Source organism: Ranitomeya variabilis, chromosome 3 (genome assembly GCF_051348905.1).
Source record: "Ranitomeya variabilis isolate aRanVar5 chromosome 3, aRanVar5.hap1, whole genome shotgun sequence".
In the NCBI taxonomy this organism is placed as follows: Eukaryota; Metazoa; Chordata; class Amphibia; order Anura; family Dendrobatidae; genus Ranitomeya; species Ranitomeya variabilis.
In genome coordinates this window covers 485,161,777-485,174,312 of record NC_135234.1, presented here as the reverse complement: position 1 = coordinate 485,174,312, position 12,536 = coordinate 485,161,777, and the positions used below count along the sequence as shown (strand labels likewise).

The window sequence follows — 12,536 nt, the reverse complement described above, 5'->3', positions numbered from 1 at the left end:
CTCCTGGTGATCCGGATTAATACGCATAGTTACTTGTGTCCAGTATTGTGGTTTATTATTAGCCAATGGGGTGGAGTCAATCCCCTTCAGAGGAATAAGAGTCTCCAAAGGCTCTAAATCATACCCACAGCGTTTGGCAAAGGACCAATCCATAAGACTCAAAGCGGCACCAGAGTCGACATAGGCGTCCGTGGTAATAGATGACAAAGAGCAAATCAGGGTCACAGATAGAATAAACTTAGACGGTAAGGTGCAAATGGAAACAGATTTATCAAGCTTTTTAGTGCGCTTAGAGCATGCTGATATAACATGAGTAGAATCACCACAATAGAAACACAACCCATTTTTCCGTCTAAAATTCTGCCGCTCGCTTCGGGACAGAATTTTATCACACTGCATACTCTCTGGCGACTTCTCAGTGGACACCGCCAGATGGTGCACTGGTTTGCGCTCCCGCAAACGCCTATCGATCAGAATAGCCATTGTCATGGACTCATTCAGACCCGCAGGCACAGGGAACCCCACCATAACATCCTTAATGGCATCAGAGAGACCCTCTCTGAAAGTCGCCGCCAGGGCGCACTCATTCCACTGAGTAAGCACAGACCATTTACGGAATCTTTGACAGTAAATTTCCGCTTCATCTTGCCCCTGAGATAGGGACATCAAAGTTTTTTCTGCCTGAAGCTCCAAATGAGGTTCGTCATAAAGCAACCCCAAGGCCAGAAAAAACGCATCCACATTGAGCAACGCAGGATCCCCTGGTGTCAATGAAAAAGCCCAGTCTTGAGGGTCGCCCCGGAGCAAGGAAATCACAATCCTGACCTGCTTTGCAGGGTCTCCGGCAGAGCGAAATTTCAGGGACAAAAATAATTTGCAATTATTTCGAAAATTCTGAAACCCAGATCTATTCCCCGAGAAAAATTCCGGCAAAGGAATTCTCGGCTCAGATACAGGTGCATGACAAACAAAGTCTTGCAAATTTTGTACCTTCGTGGCGAGATTATTCAAACCTGCAGTTACACTCTGAAGATCCATTACAAACAGGTGGACACAGAGCCATTCAAAGATTAAAAGGAGAGAAAAAAAAAAAAAAAAAAATTCTCAGCAGACTTCTTAATTCTCTCCTTTCTCAGCCAAGGATTTTAACCCTTTAGTGGGCCGGTCAAACTGTCATGTTCTCAATGGCAAGAGAACATAGCATCAGCATATATAGGAACTAGCTCTTGGAAGATGGGAACTGAGCTGACCATGAACTAAACCTAACGCACAACTAGCAGTGGCCGGGTAGCATGCCTACGTTGATTCTAGATGCCCAGCACCAGCCGGAGGACTAAATAATGCTAGCAGAGGAAAATATTAGTCCTAGCTCACCTCTAGAGAAATACCCCGAAAGGAGACAGAGGCCCCCCACATGTATTGGCGGTGAATTAAGATGAAATAACAAACGTAGTATGAAAATAGGTTTAGCAAATTTGAGGTCCACTTACTACATAGCAGAAGACAGAAAGGACACTTTCATGGTCAGCTGAAAACCCTATCAAAACACCATCCAGAAATTACTTTAAAACTCTGGCATTAACTCATAACACCAGAGTGGCAATTCCTGTTCACAAGAGCTTTCCAGACACAGTAACGAAACTACAGCTGTGAACTGGAACAAAAATGCAAAAACAAACATGGACAAGAGTCCAACTTATCTAGTAGTTGTCTAGGAGCAGGAACAAGCACAGAGAGGCTTCTGATAACATTGTTGACCGGCAAGCAACTAACAGAGCAGCAAGGTTATATAGCGACTCCCACATCTTGATGGGAACAGGTGAACAGAGAAGATGAAAACACCAGTTCAATTCCACCAGTAGCCACCGGGGGAGCCCAGAATCCAAATTCACAACATGGAACAGGATAACAAGGGAATGTCAATCCAGGATCATGCCGCTTGGGTGCCACCTCCACAAATTAGAGTAGTCAAACTCCAGTTTTTAATACATCAATACTCAATAAGACCTGAGTCTGCAGTTTGTTAGTACCCTAATCAAAGTGACTTCCATAAATATAAGGGCCCTCAAACTTCATTAGGATCCAAGTATCGTCCACCAACAAGACCTTCATCAATAGACCCAAATATTGTCCCTTGGGATCAGAACAGATGATAAAGTCAATATCAGATGTGTCAACAACTGTGGTGTCACCAAATAATGCAACTTACTCTCAAAGCGGGTGCATGCTACAAGGTTAATCATCACCACTTACTCCTTAAACCTATTGGGAGATTGACTCTGTTAAGACAGTAGACATATAACAAAGAACAGGAAGGATCTCACCCGCATTCATGTCACTCGGGACACAACATTCATCTGAGAACACATGGTGAATCCTATAAAACCTCTTCCCGATGCGTTTTGCTCTGCTCATCAGGAGATTTTTGTGGGGCCAGAATTGTGGTGCCGTTACCATGCCGCTGTCATCATGCGTGGACAGTCAATAAGCCGTCCGGCCTTAAATGCACGCCCTGCAAAATGAAGACAATTTTCATTGTAGCAATACATAAGATTGGCTACTTTATGGGCATATAAATACACTCTCTTGTGGACCAATCACGGTCCACCAAGGCACCACTAGATTATGTACAGGTTTCTTACCACGGAATATATAAATGGAGCAAGTGCACTTAGACTCAGACAAAGAAAAAACCGGCAGAAAAAGGAAAAAAATACCCCGTATTTTAAAGTAGACCATTCATATTTAATACTATGGCGCTTATACAAAAAATTACTTAATACCGCACGTGCGTGCCAGCTGCTGACCCCCATTATAATGGGGCCCCATATACCCATGGAAAGCAAGAAAAAAGGAGGAAAAAAGGAAGGAACAAGTGCAGCGCCCCAGAGTCCTGGTTGCTGCAGTAATGTTATTCTTCCACCAGGGGGAGTGATATTACGTCTGAAGGTAATGAAGGAGCTCATCTTTCCAGGTATCACAGCATCACAACACACTTCACACTCCAGACCACCAGGTGGAGTTATGCTCCTATCTAGTAGGGCACTCCTCACAGAAGGGTAAAACTGGTGGGTTGGATAGGAAGTTAGAGAGAAGCAGACTGGCTTCGCCCAGGTAACTGTCATGGATCCCAATGGCTGGGGATCGCACTGGACAAGCAAAATAACATAAATAACGGACGAGCTCTAGGGTGATGGAACCTGGGCTGACCGCTGCCCTACTCCTGACAAACACAACTAGAAATAGCCAGGGAGCGTGCCTACGTTGATTCTAGACGCCACGCGCCAGCCTAAGAGCTAACTAGCACTGCAGAGGAAATAAAGACCTAGCTTGCCTCCAGAGGAATGAACCCCAAAAGGTATAGTTGCCCCCCACATGTATTGACGGTGAAATGAGAGGAAGGCACGCACATAGAGATGAAAATAGATTTAGCAAAATGAGGCCCGCTATAACTAGAAAGCAGAATGATACAAAAGGGGTCTGAGCGGTCAGCAAAAAACCCTAATCAAAAACCATCCTGAGATTACAAGAACCCATGTGCCAACTCATGGCACATGGGGAGAACCTCAGCCCACTAGAGCTACCAGCTAGCATAGAGTCATAATTAGCAAGCTGGACAAAAAACCAAACAACTAAAAAACAGAACTTAGCTTATCCTGAGAGATCTGGGAGCAGGTAGTCAGGAACCAAACTGAGCACATCTGAGTACATTGATAGCCGGCAAGGGAATGACAGAAAAGCCAGGTTAAATAGGAAACACCCAGCCTCTGATGGACAGGTGGAAAGCAGAGACCGCAACCCACCAAAGTCACCCAGTATGTTATGACCCCAATGGCGAGGGTCTCAGAGGAACGTGGAAGTCTGCAGAATACAAAAATCCAGCTCATAGGGCAGTGGTAACTGGGTTGACCATATATCTACTCCTAACGCCAACACTAGAAGTAGCCGGGGATCATTCCTACGTTGATTCTAGATGACACGCGCCAGCCGGAGAATCTAGCTACCCCTAGTAGAGGAAAACAAAGACCTTTCTTGCCTCCAGAGAAGGGGACCCCAAAGCTGGATAGAAGCCCCCCACAAATAATGACGGTGAGGTAAGAGGAAATGACAAACACAGAAATGAACCAGGTTTAGCACAGAGAGGCCCGCTTACTGATAGCAGAATAAAGAAAGGTAACTTATATGGTCAACAAAAACCCTATCAAAATCCACACTGGAAATTCAAGAACCCCCGAACCGTCTAACGGTCCGGGGGGAGAACCCCAGCCCCCTAGAGCTTCCAGCAAAGGTCAGGATATAGATTTGGAACAAGCTGGACAAAAATACAAAACCAAAACAAATAGCAAAAAGCAAAAGGCAGACTTAGCTGATAAAACTGGAACCAGGATCAGTAGACAAGAGCACAGCAGACTAGCTCTGATAACTACGTTGCCAGGCATTGAACTGAAGGTCCAGGGAGCTTATATAGCAACACCCCTAACTAACGACCCAGGTGCGGATAAAAGGAATGACAGAAAAACCAGAGTCAAAAAACTAGTAACCACTAGAGGGAGCAAAAAGCAAATTCACAACAGTACCCCCCCCCTTAGTGAGGGGTCACCGAACCCTCACCACGACCACCAGGGCGATCAGGATGAGCGGCATGAAAGGCACGAACTAAATCGGCCGCATGAACATCAGAGGCGACCACCCAGGAATTATCCTCCTGACCATAGCCCTTCCACTTGACCAGGTACTGAAGCCTCCGCCTGGAGAGGCGAGAATCCAAGATCTTCTCCACCACGTACTCCAACTCGCCCTCAACCAACACCGGAGCATGAGGCTCAGCAGAAGGAACTACAGGCACAATGTACCGCCGCAACAAGGACCTATGAAATACATTGTGAATAGCAAACGACACAGGAAGATCCAGACGAAAAGATACAGGATTAAGGATTTCCAATATCTTGTAAGGCCCAATAAAACGAGGTTTAAATTTGGGAGAGGAGACCTTCATAGGAACAAAGCGGGAAGAAAGCCACACCAAATCCCCAACGCGTAGTCGGGGACCCACACCGCGGCGGCGGTTGGCAAAGCGCTGAGCCTTCTCCTGTGACAACTTCAAGTTGTCCACCACATGATTCCAGATCTGCTGCAACCTATCCACCACAGAATCCACCCCAGGACAGTCAGAAGGCTCCACATGACCCGAAGAAAAGCGAGGATGGAAACCAGAGTTGCAGAAAAAAGGCGAAACCAAGGTGGCGGAACTAGCCCGATTATTAAGGGCAAACTCAGCCAACGGCAAGAATGTCACCCAATCGTCCTGATCAGCAGAGACAAAACACCTCAAATAAGCCTCCAAAGTCTGATTGGTTCGCTCCGTCTGTCCATTAGTCTGAGGATGGAAAGCAGACGAAAACGACAAATCAATGCCCATCCTACTACAAAAGGATCGCCAGAACCTGGAAACGAACTGGGATCCTCTGTCTGACACAATATTCTCAGGGATGCCGTGCAAACGAACCACGTTCTGGAAAAACACAGGAACCAGATCGGAAGAGGAAGGCAGCTTAGGCAAAGGAACCAAATGGACCATCTTGGAGAAGCGATCACATATCACCCAGATAACGGACATGCCCTGAGATAGCGGAAGATCAGAAATGAAATCCATGGAGATATGTGTCCAAGGTCTCTTCGGGACAGGCAAGGGCAAGAGCAAACCGCTGGCACGAGAACAGCAAGGCTTAGCTCGAGCACAAGTCCCACAGGACTGCACAAATGACCGCACATCCCTTGACAAGGAAGGCCACCAAAAGGACCTGGCCACCAGATCTCTGGTGCCAAAAATTCCCGGGTGACCTGCCAACACCGAGGAATGAACCTCGGAAATGACTCTGCTGGTCCACTTATCCGGGACAAACAGTCTGTCAGGTGGACAAGACTCAGGCCTATCAGCCTGAAATCTCTGCAACACACGTCGCAGATCCGGAGAAATAGCTGACAAGATAACTCCATCTTTAAGAATACCAACAGGATCAGCGACTCCAGGAGCATCAGGCACAAAGCTCCTAGAAAGAGCATCGGCCTTCACATTCTTTGAACCTGGTAAATACGAGACAACAAAATCAAAGCGGGAGAAAAACAATGACCAGCGGGCCTGTCTCGGATTAAGGCGTTTAGCAGACTCGAGATACATCAGATTTTTGTGATCAGTCAAGACCACCACACGATGCTTAGCACCCTCGAGCCAATGACGCCACTCCTCAAATGCCCACTTCATGGCCAACAACTCCCGATTGCCCACATCATAATTTCGCTCGGCAGGCGAAAACTTCCTAGAGAAAAAGGCACAAGGTTTCATAACAGAGCAACCAGGGCCTCTCTGCGACAAAACGGCCCCTGCCCCAATCTCCGAAGCATCCACCTCAACCTGAAAGGGAAGTGAGACGTCAGGCTGGCACAAAACAGGCGCCGAAGTAAACCGGCGTTTCAACTCCTGGAAAGCCTCCATGGCAGCAGGAGCCCAGTTAGCTACATCGGAGCCCTTCTTGGTCATATCCGTCAAAGGTTTCACAATGCTAGAAAAATTAGCGATAAAACGACGGTAGAAGTTAGCGAAGCCCAAGAACTTCTGAAGACTCTTAACTGACGAGGGCTGAGTCCAATCAAGAATAGCTCGGACCTTGACTGGGTCCATCTCCACAGCAGAAGGGGAAAAAATGAACCCCAAAAAGGGAACCTTCTGTACACCAAAGAGACACTTTGAGCCCTTGACAAACAAAGAATTTTCACGCAAAATTTTAAAGACCAACCTGACCTGCTCCACATGCGAATCCCAATTATCAGAAAAAACCAAAATATCATCCAGATAAACAATCAAAAATTTATCCAGATACTTCCGGAAAATGTCATGCATAAAGGACTGAAAAACTGAAGGCGCATTGGAGAGCCCAAAAGGCATCACCAAGTACTCAAAATGACCTTCGGGCGTATTGAATGCGGTTTTCCATTCATCACCTTGCTTAATGCGCACAAGGTTGTACGCACCACGAAGGTCTATCTTGGTGAACCACTTGGCACCCTTAATCCGGGCAAACAAGTCAGACAACAGCGGTAAAGGATACTGAAATTTGACAGTGATCTTATTCAAAAGCCGATAATCAACACAAGGTCTCAAAGATCCGTCCTTTTTTGCCACAAAAAAGAATCCCGCACCAAGAGGGGAAGAAGACGGACGAATATGTCCTTTTTCCAGAGACTCCTTGATATATGAACGCATAGCGGTATGTTCAGGTACCGACAGATTAAACATTCTTCCCTTAGGAAATTTACTGCCTGGGATCAAATCTATAGCACAGTCACAGTCCCTATGAGGAGGCAGTGCACTGGACTCAGACTCACTGAAGACATCCTGATAATCAGACAAATACTCCGGAACTTCCGAAGGCGTAGAAGAAGCAATAGACACAGGCAGGGAATCCTCATGAATACCACGACAGCCCCAACTTGAGACTGACATAGCCTTCCAGTCCAGGACTGGATTATGGGTCTGTAACCATGGCAGCCCTAAAACAACCAAATCATGCATTTTATGTAAAACCAGGAAACGTATCACCTCGCGGTGTTCAGGAGTCATGCACATGGTAACCTGAGTCCAATACTGCGGTTTATTTGCTGCCAATGGTGTAGCATCAATACCCCTAAGAGGAATAGGATTTTCCAATGGTTCAAGAGTAAATCCACAGCGCTTAGCAAATGAGAGATCCATGAGACTCAGGGCAGCACCTGAATCTACAAACGCCATGACAGGATAAGATGACAGTGAGCAAATCAAAGTTACAGACAGAATAAATTTAGGTTGCAAATTACCAACGGTGACCGGACTAACAACCTTAGCTATACGTTTAGAGCATGCTGAGATAACATGTGTAGAATCACCACAGTAGTAGCACAAGCCATTCCGGCGTCTATGAATTTTCCGCTCATTTCTAGTCAGGATTCTATCACATTGCATTAAATCAGGTGTCTGTTCAGACAACACCATGAGGGAATTTGCGGTTTTGCGCTCCCGCAACCGCCGGTCAATTTGAATAGCCAGTGCCATAGTATCATTCAGACCTGTGGGAATGGGAAAACCCACCATAACATTCTTAATGGCTTCAGAAAGGCCATTTCTAAAATTAGCGGCCAGTGCACACTCGTTCCAATGTGTCAGCACGGACCATTTCCGAAATTTTTGGCAATACACTTCAGCCTCGTCCTGCCCCTGAGACATAGCCAGCAAGGCCTTTTCTGCCTGAATCTCAAGATTGGGTTCCTCATAAAGTAAACCGAGCGCCAGAAAAAACGCATCAAGATCAGCCAATGCCGGATCTCCTGGCGCCAGCGAAAAAGCCCAATCCTGAGGGTCGCCCCGTAAGAACGAAATCACAATTTTAACTTGCTGAGCAGAATCTCCAGAAGAACAGGGTCTCAGGGACAAAAACAATTTACAATTATTCACGAAATTCCTAAACTTAAACCTGTCTCCGGAAAACAGTTCAGGAATCGGTATTTTAGGTTCTGACCTAGGATTTCTGATAACATAGTCTTGTATGCCCTGCACACGAGTAGCCAGCTGGTCCACACTTGTAATCAAGGTCTGGACATTCATGTCTGCAGCAAGCATAGCCACTCTGAGGTAAAGGGGAAGGAGAGAAAAAAAAAAAAAAACTCAGAATCTTCTTTCTTATAATCCCTCTTCTGCAATGCATTAAACATTTAATACTGGCCTGGCAAACTGTTATGACCCCAATGGCGAGGGTCTCAGAGGAACGTGGAAGTCTGCAGAATACAAAAATCCAGCTCATAGGGCAGTGGTAACTGGGTTGACCATATATCTACTCCTAACGCCAACACTAGAAGTAGCCGGGGATCATTCCTACGTTGATTCTAGATGACACGCGCCAGCCGGAGAATCTAGCTACCCCTAGTAGAGGAAAACAAAGACCTTTCTTGCCTCCAGAGAAGGGGACCCCAAAGCTGGATAGAAGCCCCCCACAAATAATGACGGTGAGGTAAGAGGAAATGACAAACACAGAAATGAACCAGGTTTAGCACAGAGAGGCCCGCTTACTGATAGCAGAATAAAGAAAGGTAACTTATATGGTCAACAAAAACCCTATCAAAATCCACACTGGAAATTCAAGAACCCCCGAACCGTCTAACGGTCCGGGGGGAGAACCCCAGCCCCCTAGAGCTTCCAGCAAAGGTCAGGATATAGATTTGGAACAAGCTGGACAAAAATACAAAACCAAAACAAATAGCAAAAAGCAAAAGGCAGACTTAGCTGATAAAACTGGAACCAGGATCAGTAGACAAGAGCACAGCAGACTAGCTCTGATAACTACGTTGCCAGGCATTGAACTGAAGGTCCAGGGAGCTTATATAGCAACACCCCTAACTAACGACCCAGGTGCGGATAAAAGGAATGACAGAAAAACCAGAGTCAAAAAACTAGTAACCACTAGAGGGAGCAAAAAGCAAATTCACAACACCAGTACCAGCCGTAACCACCAGAGGGAGCCCAAAAACAGAATCCACAACAGTACCCCCCCCTTGAGGAGGGGTCACCGAACCCTCACGAGAACCCCCAGGGCGATCAGGATGAGCTCTATGGAAGGCGCGGACCAAATCAGTCGCATGAACATCAGAGGCGACCACCCAGGAATTATCCTCCTGACCATAACCCTTCCACTTAACCAAATACTGGAGTTTACGTCTGGAAACACGAGAATCCAAGATCTTCTCAACAACATACTCCAATTCTCCCTCCACCAGCACCGGAGCAGGAGGCTCAACCGAAGGAACAACGGGCACCTCATACCTCCGCAATAACGACCGATGGAACACATTATGAATAGCAAACGATGCTGGGAGATCCAAACGAAAAGATACAGGGTTAAGAATCTCCAAGATCTTATAAGGACCGATGAACCGAGGCTTGAACTTAGGAGAAGAGACCTTCATAGGGACAAAACGAGAAGACAACCACACCAAGTCCCCAACAAGAAGTCGGGGACCCACGCGGCGACGGCGATTAGCAAACTGCTGAGTCTTCTCCTGAGACAACTTCAAATTGTCCACCACCTGATTCCAAATCTGATGTAGCCTGTCCACCACCACGTCCACTCCAGGACAATCCGAAGGCTCCACCTGACCAGAGGAAAAACGAGGATGAAACCCCGAATTACAAAAGAAAGGAGAGACCAAAGTAGCAGAACTAGCCCGATTATTAAGGGCAAATTCGGCCAGTGGCAAAAAGGCAACCCAGTCATCTTGATCAGCAGAAACAAAACACCTTAAATAAGTTTCCAAGGTCTGATTAGTTCGCTCCGTCTGGCCATTCGTCTGAGGATGGAATGCAGACGAGAAAGACAAATCAATGCCCATCTTAGCACAAAACGTCCGCCAAAATCTAGACACAAACTGGGATCCCCTGTCAGAAACGATATTCTCCGGAATCCCATGCAAACGAACCACGTTCTGAAAAAATAAAGGGACCAACTCAGAAGAGGAAGGCAACTTAGGCTAGGGTACCAAATGAACCATCTTAGAAAAGCGGTCACACACAACCCAGATAACGGACATTTTCTGTGAGACAGGGAGATCTGAAATAAAATCCATGGAAATGTGCGTCCAAGGCCTCTTCGGGATAGGGAAGGATAACAACAACCGACTGGCCCGAGAACAGCAAGGCTTAGCCCGAGCACACACTTCACAAGACTGCACAAAGGTGCGCACATCCCTTGACAAGGAAGGCCACCAAAAAGACCTGGCCACCAAGTCTCTAGTACCAAATATTCCAGGATGACCAGCCAACACAGAAGAATGGACCTCGGAGATGACTCTACTGGTCCAATCATCCGGAACAAACAGTCTTTCTGGTGGACAACGATCAGGTTTATCCGCCTGAAACTCCTGCAATGCACGTCGCAAGTCTGGGGAGACGGCGGACAATATTACCCCATCCCTAAGGATACCAGTAGGCCCAGAGTCTCCAGGAGAGTCAGGCACAAAACTCCTGGAAAGAGCATCTGCCTTCACATTCTTTGAACCTGGCAGGTATGAAACCACAAAATTGAAACGAGAAAAAAACAACGACCAACGAGCCTGTCTAGGATTCAGACGCCTGGCAGACTCAAGGTAAATCAGATTTTTGTGATCAGTCAAGACCACCACACGATGTCTAGCACCCTCAAGCCAATGACGCCACTCCTCAAATGCCCACTTCATGGCCAAAAGCTCCCGATTACCCACATCATAATTGCGCTCGGCGGGCGAGAATTTTCTAGAAAAGAACGCACATGGCTTCATCACCGAGCCATTGGAACTTCTCTGTGACAAAACCGCCCCCGCTCCAATCTCGGAAGCATCAACCTCAACCTGAAAAGGAAGTGAAACATCTGGTTGACATAACACAGGAGTAGAAGAAAACCGGCGCTTAAGTTCCTGAAAGGCCTCCACAGCCGTAGGAGACCAATTAGCAACATCAGCACCCTTTTTAGTCAAATCAGTCAAAGGTTTAACAACACTGGAAAAATTAGTAATGAACCGACGATAGAAATTAGCAAAACCCAAGAACTTCTGAAGACTCTTAACAGATGTAGGTTGTGTCCAGTCACAAATCGCCTGAACCTTGACGGGATCCATCTCAATAGTAGAAGGAGAAAAAATGTACCCCAAAAAAGAAATTTTCTGGACTCCGAAGAGACATTTTGAGCCCTTCACAAACAGAGAATTGGCCCGCAGGACTTGAAACACCTTCCTGACCTGTAGAACATGAGACTCCCAGTCATCAGAAAACACCAAAATATCATCCAAAAACACAATCATAAACTTATCCATATATTCACGGAAAATATTGTGCATAAAGGACTGAAAGACTGAAGGAGCATTAGAAAGTCCAAAAGGCATTACCAAATACTCAAAATGGCCCTCAGGCGTATTAAATGCGGTTTTCCACTCATCACCCTGTTTTATCCGCACAAGATTATACGCACCGCGAAGATCTATCTTAGTGAACCACCTAGCCCCCTTAATGCGAGCAAACAAATCAGTCAATAATGGCAATGGATACTGATATTTGACTGTAATCTTATTCAGAAGGCGATAATCTATACAAGGCCTCAGGGAACCATCTTTTTTTGCCACGAAAAAAAAACCTGCTCCCAGAGGGGACGAAGATGGACGAATATGTCCCTTTTCCAAGGACTCCTTAATATAATTCCGCATAGCAGTATGCTCTGGCACTGACAGATTAAATAAACGACCCTTAGGGAACTTACTGCCAGGAATTAATTCTATAGCACAGTCACAATCCCTATGAGGAGGGAGCGAATTGAGCTTAGGCTCCTCAAAAACATCCCGATAGTCAGACAAAAACGCAGGGACCTCAGAAGGAGTAGATGAAGCGATTGAAATCAGAGGTGCATCATCATGAACCCCCTGACATCCCCAGCTTAACACAGACATTGTTTTCCAATCCAGGACAGGATTATGAGTTTGTAACCATG

At 46.3% G+C, this 12,536-nt stretch overlaps 1 long non-coding RNA gene across 1 annotated transcript in view; it reads right to left on the bottom strand.

The window, feature by feature from the left end:
- Window positions 1–2,384: 2,384 nt before the first annotated feature.
- The window catches only part of LOC143818328 (uncharacterized), a 166,450-nt gene continuing 156,298 nt past the window's right edge, over window positions 2,385–12,536 (bottom strand). Inside the window, exon 3 of the long non-coding RNA XR_013224468.1 lies at window positions 2,385–2,512. This is a non-coding gene — a long non-coding RNA (uncharacterized LOC143818328). The remainder of the gene's footprint in view (window positions 2,513–12,536) is intronic.